This window comes from Bombina bombina, unplaced genomic scaffold (genome assembly GCF_027579735.1).
Source record: "Bombina bombina isolate aBomBom1 unplaced genomic scaffold, aBomBom1.pri scaffold_395, whole genome shotgun sequence".
Classification (NCBI taxonomy): Eukaryota; Metazoa; Chordata; class Amphibia; order Anura; family Bombinatoridae; genus Bombina; species Bombina bombina.
In genome coordinates, this window is record NW_026512257.1 from 139,838 (window position 1) to 152,214 (window position 12,377).

The following is a 12,377-nucleotide window of genomic DNA, read 5'->3' on the forward strand; positions in this document are numbered from 1 at the left end:
GATAAATTTGATACTTTTGCTTCTTCGGAGGCTATTTTTGGGAGAAAGGTTTTGCAAGCAGTGGTGCCTTCTGTTTAGGTTCCTGTCTTGTCCCTCCCTTCATCCGTGTCCTAAAGCTTTGGTATTGGTATCTCACAAGTTAGGATGAATCCGTGGACTCGGTACATCATGCAAAAGAAAACAAAATTTATGCTTACCTGATAAATTTCTTTCTTTTGCGATGTACCGAGTCCACGGCCCTATTCAAGACAGACAGTATTTTTTTTATGTAAACTTCAGTCACCTCTGCACCTTATAGTTTCTCCTTTTCTTCCTTGGCCTTCGTCGAATGACTGGGGGTTGGAGTTAAGGGGGAGCTATATAGACAGCTCGGCTGTGGTGCTCTCTTTGCTACTTCCTGTCAGGAAGGACACTATCCCACAAGTTAGGATGAATCCGTGGACTCGGTACATCGCAAAAGAAAGACATTTATCAGGTAAGCATAATTTTTTTTTTTTTTGTAATCTTCGTGTTTGTTATTTTGTGTTACATAGAAGTTGTTAGGTTAGGGTTCTTGGTGGGTTAGCTGTTAGGAAGTTAAATAGTGTAGGGCTAGTTTGCGTTGGGGGTTGTGGTGGTTTACAGGTCAATAGATTAGGAGGATTTTTGCAGTGGGGGGTTGTGATGGTTTAGGGGTTAATAGGTTAGGGGGTGTCTGCATTGGGGGGGTTATTACTTGTGTTGGGATCTACTTTTCAAATGACCAGCACAACAAGATCTACTTACTAGAAATGGGCCGGCTTCTAAGCTTACATTCCTGCTTTTTTCAAATAAAGATACCAAGAGAAAGAAGAAAAATTGATAATAGGAGTAAATTAGAAAGTTATTTAAAATTACATGTTCTATCTGAATCATGAAAAAAAAATGTTTTTCATATCCCTTTAACCCCTTAGTGGCCAGACCATTTTTCAATTTTCTTTCTCTTTAGGACCAGGGCTATTTTTACATTTCTGCTGTGTTTGTGTTTAGCTGTAATTTTCCTTTTACTCATTTACTGTACCCACACATATTATATACCGTTTTTTCCGCCATTAAATGGACTTTCTAAAGATACTATTATTTTCATCATATCTTTTACTTTACTCTAAAAAATTTTTTTTTTAGAAAATATGATGAAAAATTGAAAAAAAACACACTTTTTCTAACTTTAGCCCCCAAAATCTGTTACACATCTACAACCACCAAAAAACACCTATGTTAAATAGTTTCTAAATTTTGTCCTGAATTTAGAAATACCCAATGTTTACATGTTCTTTGCTTTTTTTTTTGCAAGTTATAGGGAAATAAGTACAAGTAGCACTTTGCTATTTCCAAACCATTTTCTTTTTCAAAATTAGCGATAGTTACATTGTAACCAGTGGCGTATTTAGGTTTTGTGCTGCACTAGGCACTCAGAATCCTGCTGCCATTTTTGGCCATAAAATTTTTGGTCAGGAAGTAATGTGACTTTTTTTTCTATTAATCTTTTATTTTTTTGTATTAATTCCACTTTATCTGTCCACAGGAAGGTTTTATAAGAGAAACCCCTGGGCAGTTCAATCTGTCATGTCACAAATTTATTTTCTACTCCAGAATTAGTTCTTATCTGCTAGCCCTGTCCCTGCTCAGTATCAAGCAAGTAAAAATGCTCATAGAGTTGTCACATTGCTTCTTGGAAGAAAAAAAAATCTTTATTAGTTAATATTGTCCTCCAATTAACTTCATTATATGTATTAGCTATTAAAATGTAATGGTTATTAATGGTTATTTGACATTGGTTCACATTTTTACAAGCCATCTCTGAGGTATCTTAACAACAAAAAAAGCTGTAAATGGAGATATTCAGGAGCTATACATGGATGAAGATATATTATTATGTATTATATAATGACTGGATCCCCTATGTGTAAATCCATGTGGGTTAACCTACACATCACATATGCAATGAGGCATTTTCAAACCTTTCTTTCTTCTTTGTTTGTTTTATCAAGTTAGACATCCCAGTTTTACCCTTGTCCGCAAAGGAGAGGTTAACATTTTTTAACTGAGGTAGGAGAGCTGAGATTGCTCACTTGGTGGAGCCAGCATCTGGCACTTAGGACATTAAAGGGACAGTATACACTCATTTTCATATAACTTCATGTAATAGACACTACTATAAAGAATAAGATGCACAGATACTGATATAAAAATCCAGTATAAAATGGTTTAAAAACTTACTTAGAAGCTTTCAGTTTAGCTCTGTTGAAAAGGTAGTCGGAAAGCCCACTGCAAGTGGGAAATAAGACACTCCCCCCTCCCCCTTCTTTTTCATATGAAAAGACCCTTTACACAAACAGGAGCAAGCTGGAGAAGGTATCTGACGGTATTCAAATAAAGCTTTGGGGCTTGGTTAGGAGTCAAAAAATCAGAGCAATGTTATTTAAATATAAGCAAAACTATACATTTTTAAAAAAAACACAAAACTTTATGGGCTTTATAAATAGATCATCTACAAAACATTTATGCAAAGAAAAAATGAGTGTATAATGGCCCTTTAAGACCAATTGACATTGTCATACATTTTTGCTTTCTCCCTCAACACACCTTTTGTGTGCTCTCTTGCTCTGTGCTTACAAGACAAGTCTTCTAATCTAATATTAATCACACCAGCAGCTGGATTAAGATAAGAAGATTTGTAAACACAGATCAAAACAAAGAGGTGTTGGAGGAGAAAGCAAAAATGCATGACAACTTCAATTGGTGTGCATGAACAGGCTACATTATCAAAACATCTGTGCCTGCTTTCCACACATTACATGTTACTACCAGCTATGCCTCCTCTGCTAGCCTAGTGAGTCGCGACAATTTTATTGCTTTCTACAGTACTATCAGTGCCTGATATTTCAGTGTCTGCTTTGCCCTACCTGAGTTAAATCGTGCAGTGATCCAGTCTGTCCACTAACTCCCTTAATATGCCCCACTCCATTTCGTCTCCACTCTCCAATCCTCCACCGATTTATGAGCTGACTTGAGCTGAGTCTCCTGGCCGTTCTCCAACACGCCACTGTACTTCTATTTCTTCTCTCCTACTAACCGGGCTAACCCCAGTTGCCGCCTGGCTTGGGAGATCACGTGCGCACGCTCGTGACTCCCTCAAGCCGCACTGTCAAAATATTATTTTTTTTTAAAGCCACTGTAGCCACATATTTAGTGCAGCGGCCAGGGGCAAGTGCCGTCCCCCAAAATTTGCTGCCCTAGGCACGGGCCTTGTTGGCCTATGCCATAATACGCCCCTAATTGTAACACGGATATCTGTCAGTAATCCCTAAATAACCCTTCACATGTATATATATTTTTTAGTAGACAACCCAAAGTATTGATCTAGGCCCATTTTGGTATATTTCATGCCACCAGTTTACCGCCAAATGCGATCAAATAAAAAAAATCGTTCACTTTCACAAACTTTAGGTTTCTCACTGAAATTATTTACAAACAGCTTGTGCAATTATGGCACACATGGTTGTAAATGCTTCTCTGGGATCCCCATTGTTCAGAAATAGCAGACATTTATGGCTTTGGCATTACTTTTTGGTAATTAGAAGGCCACTTAATGCCACTGTGCACCACACTTGTATTATACCCAGCAGTGAAGGGGTTAATTAGGTAGCTTGTAGAGTTAATTTTAGCTGTAGTGTAGTAGACAACCCAAAGTATTGATCGAGGCCAATTTTGGTATATTTCATGCCACCATTTCACCGCCAAATGCGATCAAATAAAAAAAAAGTTAACTTTTTCACTAACTAGGTTTCTCACTGAAATTATTTACAAACAGCTTGTGCAATTATGGCACAAATGATTGTAAAGGCTTCTCTGGGGTCCCCTTTGTTCAGAAAAAGCAGACATATATGGCTTTGGCATTGCTTAATTAGAAGGCCACTAAATGCTGCTGCGCACCACACTTGTATTATGTCCAGCAGTTAAGGGGTTAATTAGGTAGCTTGTAGGGTTAGTTTTAGCTTTAGTGTAGAGGTCAGCCTCCCACCTGACATATCTCACCCCCCGATCCCTCCTTGACCCCAATCAAACAGCTCTCTTCCCTCCCCTACCTCACAATTTTCACCACCATCTTAAGTACTGCCACAAAGTCTGCCAGTACTAAAATAAAAGGCTTTTTGTTTTTAAATTATTTTTTTTATGTTTTTAAAAATGTATTCTGCTGTATTGAATCCCCCCTTAGCCCCCAACCTCACTGGACCTCCCCGAAACAGCTCTATAACCCTCCCCCTCTACCTATTTGCCGCCATGTTGGGTACTATCTTTTTAAAAAGAAAATTGGCAAAAAAAGCCAATTTTCTGTAGTGTAGCTGCCCCCCCTCAATAGCCTACCCCCTCCCAGATCCCTTTCTTTACATTTAATTACTCCCCTTACCCTCTCCCTTCAATCCCTACAATGCAATAAAGAGTTATGTGCTAGCGCAAACGCCCCCCCCCACCATGTGCTCCCTACCACTCGCGTGCACTGGATGAAGAGGATCCAGAAGTAATCCAGCGATGGGCCGCCCACCCGCCTCCCTGCTATGGCTCCCACCAACGATCGGCACCATCGCTGGCCAATGCATAGAGGGCTCTGTCTGCATCGGTGGGTAAAGAAGGGTATTGCAATGATGCCTCTATCGATGCATCACTGCAATACCCTGAAAGCGTCTGGAAGCGATCACGATCCCTTCCAGTGCTTGAAACTTCAGAGGACGTACCAGGCACTTCCTTGGTCATTAACTGACACTTTTAGTAGGACGTGCCTGTCACGTCCTTGGTCGGGTCTTTAAGGGGTTAAGGTTGCATGATTTAGCAACACATGGTTGTGCAAAAGCATAAAGATACAACAGATTAATCCTGACGACAAAAGTACCACTGACTTTAATTTAGGTTATTATTATTATACTTTATTTAGGAAGCGCCAATATATTCCGCAGTGCTGTCCATGGGTACAATTCATTTAAATAAAACAATGATATAAAACTTGTAAGAGACAGGACAAAATTTAGAAACAAATACAGGAGGAATTGAGGGCTCTATGCCCGGGGAAACTTACAATCTAGAAGGGTAGGAGGTTGAGAAACAGGAGGTGAGGACTGCAAGATTAAAGGGACACTGAACCCAAATGTTTTCTTTCCTGATTCAGATACAGCATGCAATTTTAAGCAACTTTCTAATTTACTCCTTTTATCAATTTTTCTTCGTTCTCTTGCTATCTTTATTTGAAAAAGAAAGCATTTAAGCTTTTTTTTTGTTCAGATCTCTGGGCAGCACTTTTTTTTTATTGGTGGATGAATTTATTTATCAGCAAGAACAACCCAGGTTGTTCACCAAAAATGGGCCGGCATCTAAACTTACATTCTTTAATTTCAAATAAAGATACCAAGAGAATGAAGAAAATTTGATAATAGGAGTAAATTAAAAACGTGCTTAAAATTGCATGCTCTATCTGAATCACGAAAGAAACATTTTGGGTTCAGTGTCCCTTTAAGAATGTTAATGCAGAGTTAGGTAAGTGAAATTAATTTGTTATTGAGTTGGGTGGTAGGCTTCTCTGAACAAAAAAGTCTTCAGGGAGTATTTAAAGGAAGAAAGATTAGGACAAAGCCTGACAGCACGAGGGAGAGTGTTCCAGAGGGTAGGTACTGCATGACAGAGGTCCTGCAGTCTAGCATGGGAAGAGGTGATAGTCGAAGATGCAAGGAGCAGGTCATTGTTGGATCTTAGTGGGCGGGCTGGAGTATACTTGTTTATTAGAGAGGATAGGTAGTGGGGAGCTGCTTTGGTGAGAGCTTTGTATGTAAGGGTGAAAATTTTGAATTTAATTCTGCTGTGAATGGGGAGCCAATGAAGGGACTCGCAGAGAGGTGCAGCAGATACAGAGCGACAGGAAAGGTGGATTAGCCTGGCAGAGGCATTTAGGATGGATTGAAAGGGGGAGAGGTGGGAAAGAGGAAGGCCAGTAAGTAGGTTATTGCAGTAGTCAAGTTGGGAAGCAACAAGTGAGTGGATTATTTGCTTTGTGGTGTTGGCGTTCACAAAAGTACGAATCTTGGAAATATTGCGTAGGTGGTTGCGGCAGGATGTAGAAAGCAATTGGATGTGGGGGACGAAGGATAGATTTGAGTCAAGTGTAACTCAGAGGCAGCGGACATGGGGGGATGGGGAAATGGTGATGCCGTCAACAGGGATAGAGAAGTCAGAAGTCTGCGTAGAGCTTGAGGGGGGATTAGAAGGAGCTCAGTCTTGGACATGTTAATCTTTAGGTGGTGAGAGGCCATCTAGGAAGAAATACCAGATAAGCAGTTGCTGACATTAGAAAGGACAGAGGGAGAGAGAGCAGGGGTGGAGAGGTAGATTTGGGTGTCATCAGCATAGAGGTGATATTTGAAGCCATAACTGTTTACCTAGTGAAGGTTTATAAATGGAGAAGAGTAGAGGACCCAGAACAGATCCTTGAGGTACTTCAACAGACAGAGGCATTGGAGAGGAGGAGTTGCTAGCAAATGGCACTGAAAAAGACCTGTGAGAAAGATAGGAGTGAATCCAAGAAAGAGAAGTGTCACAGAGGCCAAAAGAGCTAAGGGTCTGTAGGAGGAGGGGGTGGTCAACTGTGTTGAAGGCAGCTGAGCGGTCAAGTTAGATGAGTATAGAGTAGTGGCCAATATTTTTAGCAGAGAGAAGATCGTTAGTAACCTTGGTAAGGGCAGTCTCAGTTGAGTGTTTGGTGCGGTATCCTGATTGCAGTGCTAAGAACAGGTGTTATTATTACCCAACTCAATGGTACTTATTTTACCGACCTCAGAAGGATGAAAGGCTGAGTGGACCCCTCGGGTGGCAACAGATCTCTGCAACAGTGCATTAGCACGATGAGCTATTTGTCCGGCTGCTTCTGATAGTACGTGTTTTGTTTGAAAAGTAGTCTGCCAGGTTTGAGCACTAAAGACAGATGGGGGGGGGGGGGTGGAACAGGTGGGTAGAGGAGAGAGTTAAAGGTGGAGAAGACTTGTTTAGGGTTTGAGGAAAGAGTAGTTATGAGAGAAGAGAAGTAGGTTTGCTTGGCTAAGTGAAGGGCAGAAGTATATGAACGAAGAATAAATTTATAGTGTATGAAATCAGGTTTAGAGTGAGTTTTTCTCCAGACACACTCAGCAGTACAGGAGCTGCGAGTGCCAGGGCTGTAACTGATGGCGTGATGTTTTGCGCAGTCGGGGAGGGGCAAGTGTTTCTAGTGCAGAGGAGAGTTTTTTGTTATAGTGGGCTGTAGCAATATCAGGGCAGGTTATAGTGGAAGTGTGAGGGAGAAGATCTTGAATGATTTTTGAAAATTGGAGCGGATCCACAGCGTGTAGATTTCTAAAGGGGCGGGATGGAGAAGTGGGTTTAGCTGTTGCATTAATATTATAGGTGACCAGGTGATGGTCTGAAATGGGAAAAGGGCGACAGGTGAGGTCAGATATAAAGCAGAGGTAGGAAAATACCAGGTCAATGGAGTGTCCATCACGGTGAATAGAGAATAGGGTGAATTGTGAGAGACCGAAGGAGGATGTGAGTGAAAGAAGTTTAGAGGCAGTAGGGGCAGATGGGTTGTCAATGGGAATGTTGACGTCCATTTTGTGGAAAAGGGACATCAAGTTAGCCAGTTAAGGTGGCAGGTCATTGACCACATAAGGCCACAATGGAATGGATAGGGAAAAGCTTTTAAAACAGAGAGTAATGCAATGGATGCACAGATTGGAAACACTCAGACCTAAAGGCCTCAATAAAGATTATGATTTAACTATATTTTTATAAAATAGTTTTTTGTTATGGGCCTCAATAATAGTATATTTTTCTGTAAAAAGTATCCTGATAGCGAATAGCCAATATCTATCTGTATATGCCTAATATATGCATTGTTTTTATTCTTGTGTCTTAGAAATAACTTAGCAGATGGCTAAAAAGTAACAAAAAATAGAAAGAAACAAAATTGATATTTTTCAGGGCTATTGCATAAAATGTATGTATAACTGCAGTTACTTGTAAAGACCAGAAGATGACAGTAGAAATCTAGAAATGGAAAATCTGGCACCAAAATGCCTTTATAAGCTTGTTTTAAATGTTTGCACACTATGTATGATTAAGGGGGAGACCCCGAAACATCACAATATTCCTTTTTATGCTGTTACAAATATAGTGAATACTTTTAGAATAGTGCTGTGGAGCATCTACATGTTTTATCACATTTTTGGGGAAAAGGCAGTACCCCAGGTCTTTATGTGCACTGTATTGGTTCTACTCACTGCTATATCACTTGTGGATATTCCAAGAATTAGGGTTGGTATATTTGTAGAGAGAAAGTGAGGAAGCCAGGCGGCAAAGTTGTCAAGGAATTAGGAGGTCGGTCCAGGAGGGCGATAGATGACTGCCATTTTGAGGGAAAGGGGGGAGAACAGGTGAAAACAGTGGACTTCAAAAGAGGAGAAGGAGAGAGATCGCATTGGAGGTAGGTACTGATAAGTGCAGGAGGGGGAGAGGAGGATCCCAACACCGCCGCCATGTTTCTCATCTGGTCTAATGGTATGACCTAGATTTTAAAATAAAAAGAAGTTCATGAGAGCTTAGGTAAGGAGAGGAAAGGAGAGAGGGCCTATGTAAACTAGCAGGGGTAACCCCCTGTGCCATGTTACAAAACACTGCATTCAAATTACTGCCACTGACACCCTTTACTTTGCATTGCAGGCTTTACCTGATATGACTTAGTGAGGCTTACACAAATAAATGTCAATAGCGCCATGCAGACCATTTCTTACAGGGTCAAAACGTTCATTTGCCAGACGTCAATCAGACTTGTTACCTTAGCATAGCACAGAAGCCTCCGCCTTTACTTTTTCTATCTATTGACGCTTACCCTCCTAACTATACTATACTGCCATATCCATTAGGAGAGTTCTCACTCAACCATGCTTTTGATAGGCCAATTGTTTTGTTCAAAAATCATCTACATTGATTGGTTGAAATCGATGTCCCTCAATATCCAATCCTGTAGCACTTTTCGTGCCCGACCATCAGACTGTTTAATGACCCACCCCTTCACACACTGCAGTAGATAAAGCGGTATCCCGAGCAACCTACTCTACTCACGCCCCAGTGTTGAGATTGCGTAACTTGACCACATCATTTTGATCACATCGGCTGCTATCTGCCAGCCTACCTATTGGGCACCCCTGGTCTACACCTTAGTCACCTTTAAAGTCTTGCCTTAGATTAAGCTGCACTCCTTTCTATATCATGCAGCAAGAACAGTACAAATGTTATTTTAATATTGTTTCTAGACACTCTGAAATGGCTGCCAAGCTTCGCCCACTAATGACATCACGATATGGGCTGCATATAGGCATTCTGCTGAATAAAATTGACAGTCAGTTGAATTCAACTAGTGAGCCTTTTGTCATTGGATGCCATATGCAGGCCAAAACATGTCATTGTGATATTCATTGTAAAATAACTTTTTTACCTTTCTGATGCATGATATAGAAAAAGGTGCAGGTGGCTACTTGCAGCTTAATCTTAGGTAAGACTTTAAGATGACTAAGGTGTAGAATGTCCCTTTAACCCCTTAACGACTGAGGACGTGCAGGGTACGTCCTCAGAAAAAAGGCAGTTAATGCCTGAGAACGTACCCTGCACGTCCTCAGTGTGGAAAGCAGCTGGAAGCGATCCTGCTCGCTTCCAGCTGCTTTCCGGTTATTGCAGTGATGCCTCGATATGGAGGCATCCTGCAATAACCTTTCACGGCCATCCGATGCAGAGAGAGCCACTCTGTGGCCCTCTCTGCACCGGACATCGATGGCCGGTATCGTTGGTGGGTGGGAGCCGGTATGGGAGGTGGGTGGCGGCCATCGATGGCCCTGGTCATGTGGAGGGGGGCGGGATCGTGGGCGGGGGAGTCCGGGGGCGCGCGCGGGCATGCGCACGTGCACGAGGGGGCGGGCGCGTGCACGGGGAGGGAGCGGGTGGGAACCGCTACACTACGGAAAAAATGTGTCCCCAAAACACAAAGTGGGACAAAATTTAAATAAATAAAAAAGCCCTTGTGTGATTTAGGTGGTGGGGGGGGTGGGGGGCGATTGAGCTACACTACAGAAATTTAAAAAAAAAAATAATAAACATTTGATTGTTCAAAATGGGTACTGGCAGACAGCTGCCAGTACCCAAGATGGCCCCCAATAAGGCTGAGAGGGAGGCGTAGAGAGCTGTTTTGGGGGGGATCAGGGAGGTTGGGGGTTAAGGGGAGGAACCTAAACACAGCATATGTAAATATGCTTTTTTTTTTTTTCTTTAAAAAAAAACAAAACTTTTATTTTAGTACTGGCAGACTTTTTGCCAGTACTTAAGATGGCGGGGACAATTGTGGGGTGGGGGAGAGAAGGGAGCTGTTTGGGAGGGATCAGGGGGTGGGATGTGTCAGGTGGGAGGCTGATCTCTGCACTAAAGCTAAAATTAACCCTGCAAGCTCCCTACAAACTACCTAATTAACCCCTTCACTGCTAGCCATAATACACGTGTGATGCGCAGCAGCATTTAGCGACTTTCTAATTACCATAAAGCAACGCCAAAGTCATATATGTCTGCTATTTCTGAACAAAGGGCATCCCAGAGAAGCATTTACAACCATTTGTGCCATAATTGCACAAGCTGTTTGTAAATAATTTCAGTGAGAAACCTAAAATTGTGAAAAAATTAACATTTTTTTTTACTTTGATCGCATTTGGCGGTGAAATGGTGGCATGAAATATACCAAAATGGGCCTAGATCAATACTTGGGGTTGTCTACTACACTACACTAAAGCTAAAATTAACCCTAGAAGCTCCCTACATGCTCCCTAATTAACCCCTTCAATGCTGGGCATAATACACGTATTGTGCGCAGTGGCATTTAGCAGCCTTCTAATTACCAAAAAGCAAAGCCAAAGCCATATATGTCTGCTATTTCTGAACAAAGGGGATCCCAGAGAAGCATTTACAACCATTTATTCTATAATTGCATAAGTTGTTTGTAAATAATTTCAGTGAGAAACCTAAAGTTTGTGAAAAAATTTGTGAAAAAGTGAACAATTTTTTTTATTTGATCGCATTTGGCGGTGAAATAGTGGCATGAAATATACCAAAATGGGCCTAGATCAATACTTTGGGATGTCTTCTAAAAAAAAATATATACATGTCAATAGATATTCAGGGATTCCTGAAAGATATTAGTGTCCCAATGTAACTAGCGCTAATTTTGAAAAAAAGTGGTTTGGAAATAGCAAAGTGCTACTTGTATTTATGGCCCTATAACTTGCAAAAAAAGCAAAGAAGATGTAAACATTGGGTATTTCTAAACTCAGGACAAAATTTAGAAACTATTTAGCATGGGTGTTTATTGGTGGTTGTAGATGTGTAACAGATTTTGGGGGTCAAAGTTAGAAAAAGTGTGTTTTTTTCCATTTTTCCTTCATATTTTATAATGTTTTTTATAGTAAATTATAAGATATGATGAAAATAATGGTATCTTTTGAAAGTCCATTTAATGGCGAGAAAAACGGTATATAATATGTGTGGGTACAGTAAATGAGTAAGAGGAAAATTACAGCTAAACACAAACACCGCAAAAATGTAAAAATAGCCTTGGTCCCAAACGGACAGAAAATGGAAAAGTGCTGCGGTCATTAAGGGGTTAAAGGGACACTGTACCCAAAATTTTTCTTTTGTGATTCAGATTGAGCATGACATTTTAAGCAACTTTCTAATTTACTCCTATTATCAATTTTTTTTCATTCTCTTGGTATCTTTATTTGAAATGCAAGAATGTAATTACAATAAATATACCGAATATCACAAAGAAAAAAAAATGTGAAATAAATATGATAACAAAAATCATAAAAGGAAAACCAAATAAAGTTCTGAATCAAGGATATGTCTGTGTCCTCTGGATGAGTTTTTCAGCTTGTTAGCATTCCTCAGTTAGATCCCATAAAAAAGGAAACAGAAAATTGCAACATAGTGTGAATCTGTAATGGCACTTTGAGGAAGTAGTTGTTTTGTAACAAATGACTACTCACATTTGTTGGAGCTTTCCACTAAGCTCAAGGATATGCGCACTCCCACTTTATACTGATGGGAAAACAGTACACTAGGCAAAACTTGGATACAAATTTATTTTAAAATATATAAAAGCGTCACATAAGCCTTGATAACACCACAATGTAAGGGTACAAAAGCAGATATGCTGTAACAAATGCTTCAAATCGCCAAACTTGCAAAGAGGTAAATGGATCAGCAGGAGTGTGACCGCTGAAACCAAAACCTTTTTAGTAGCA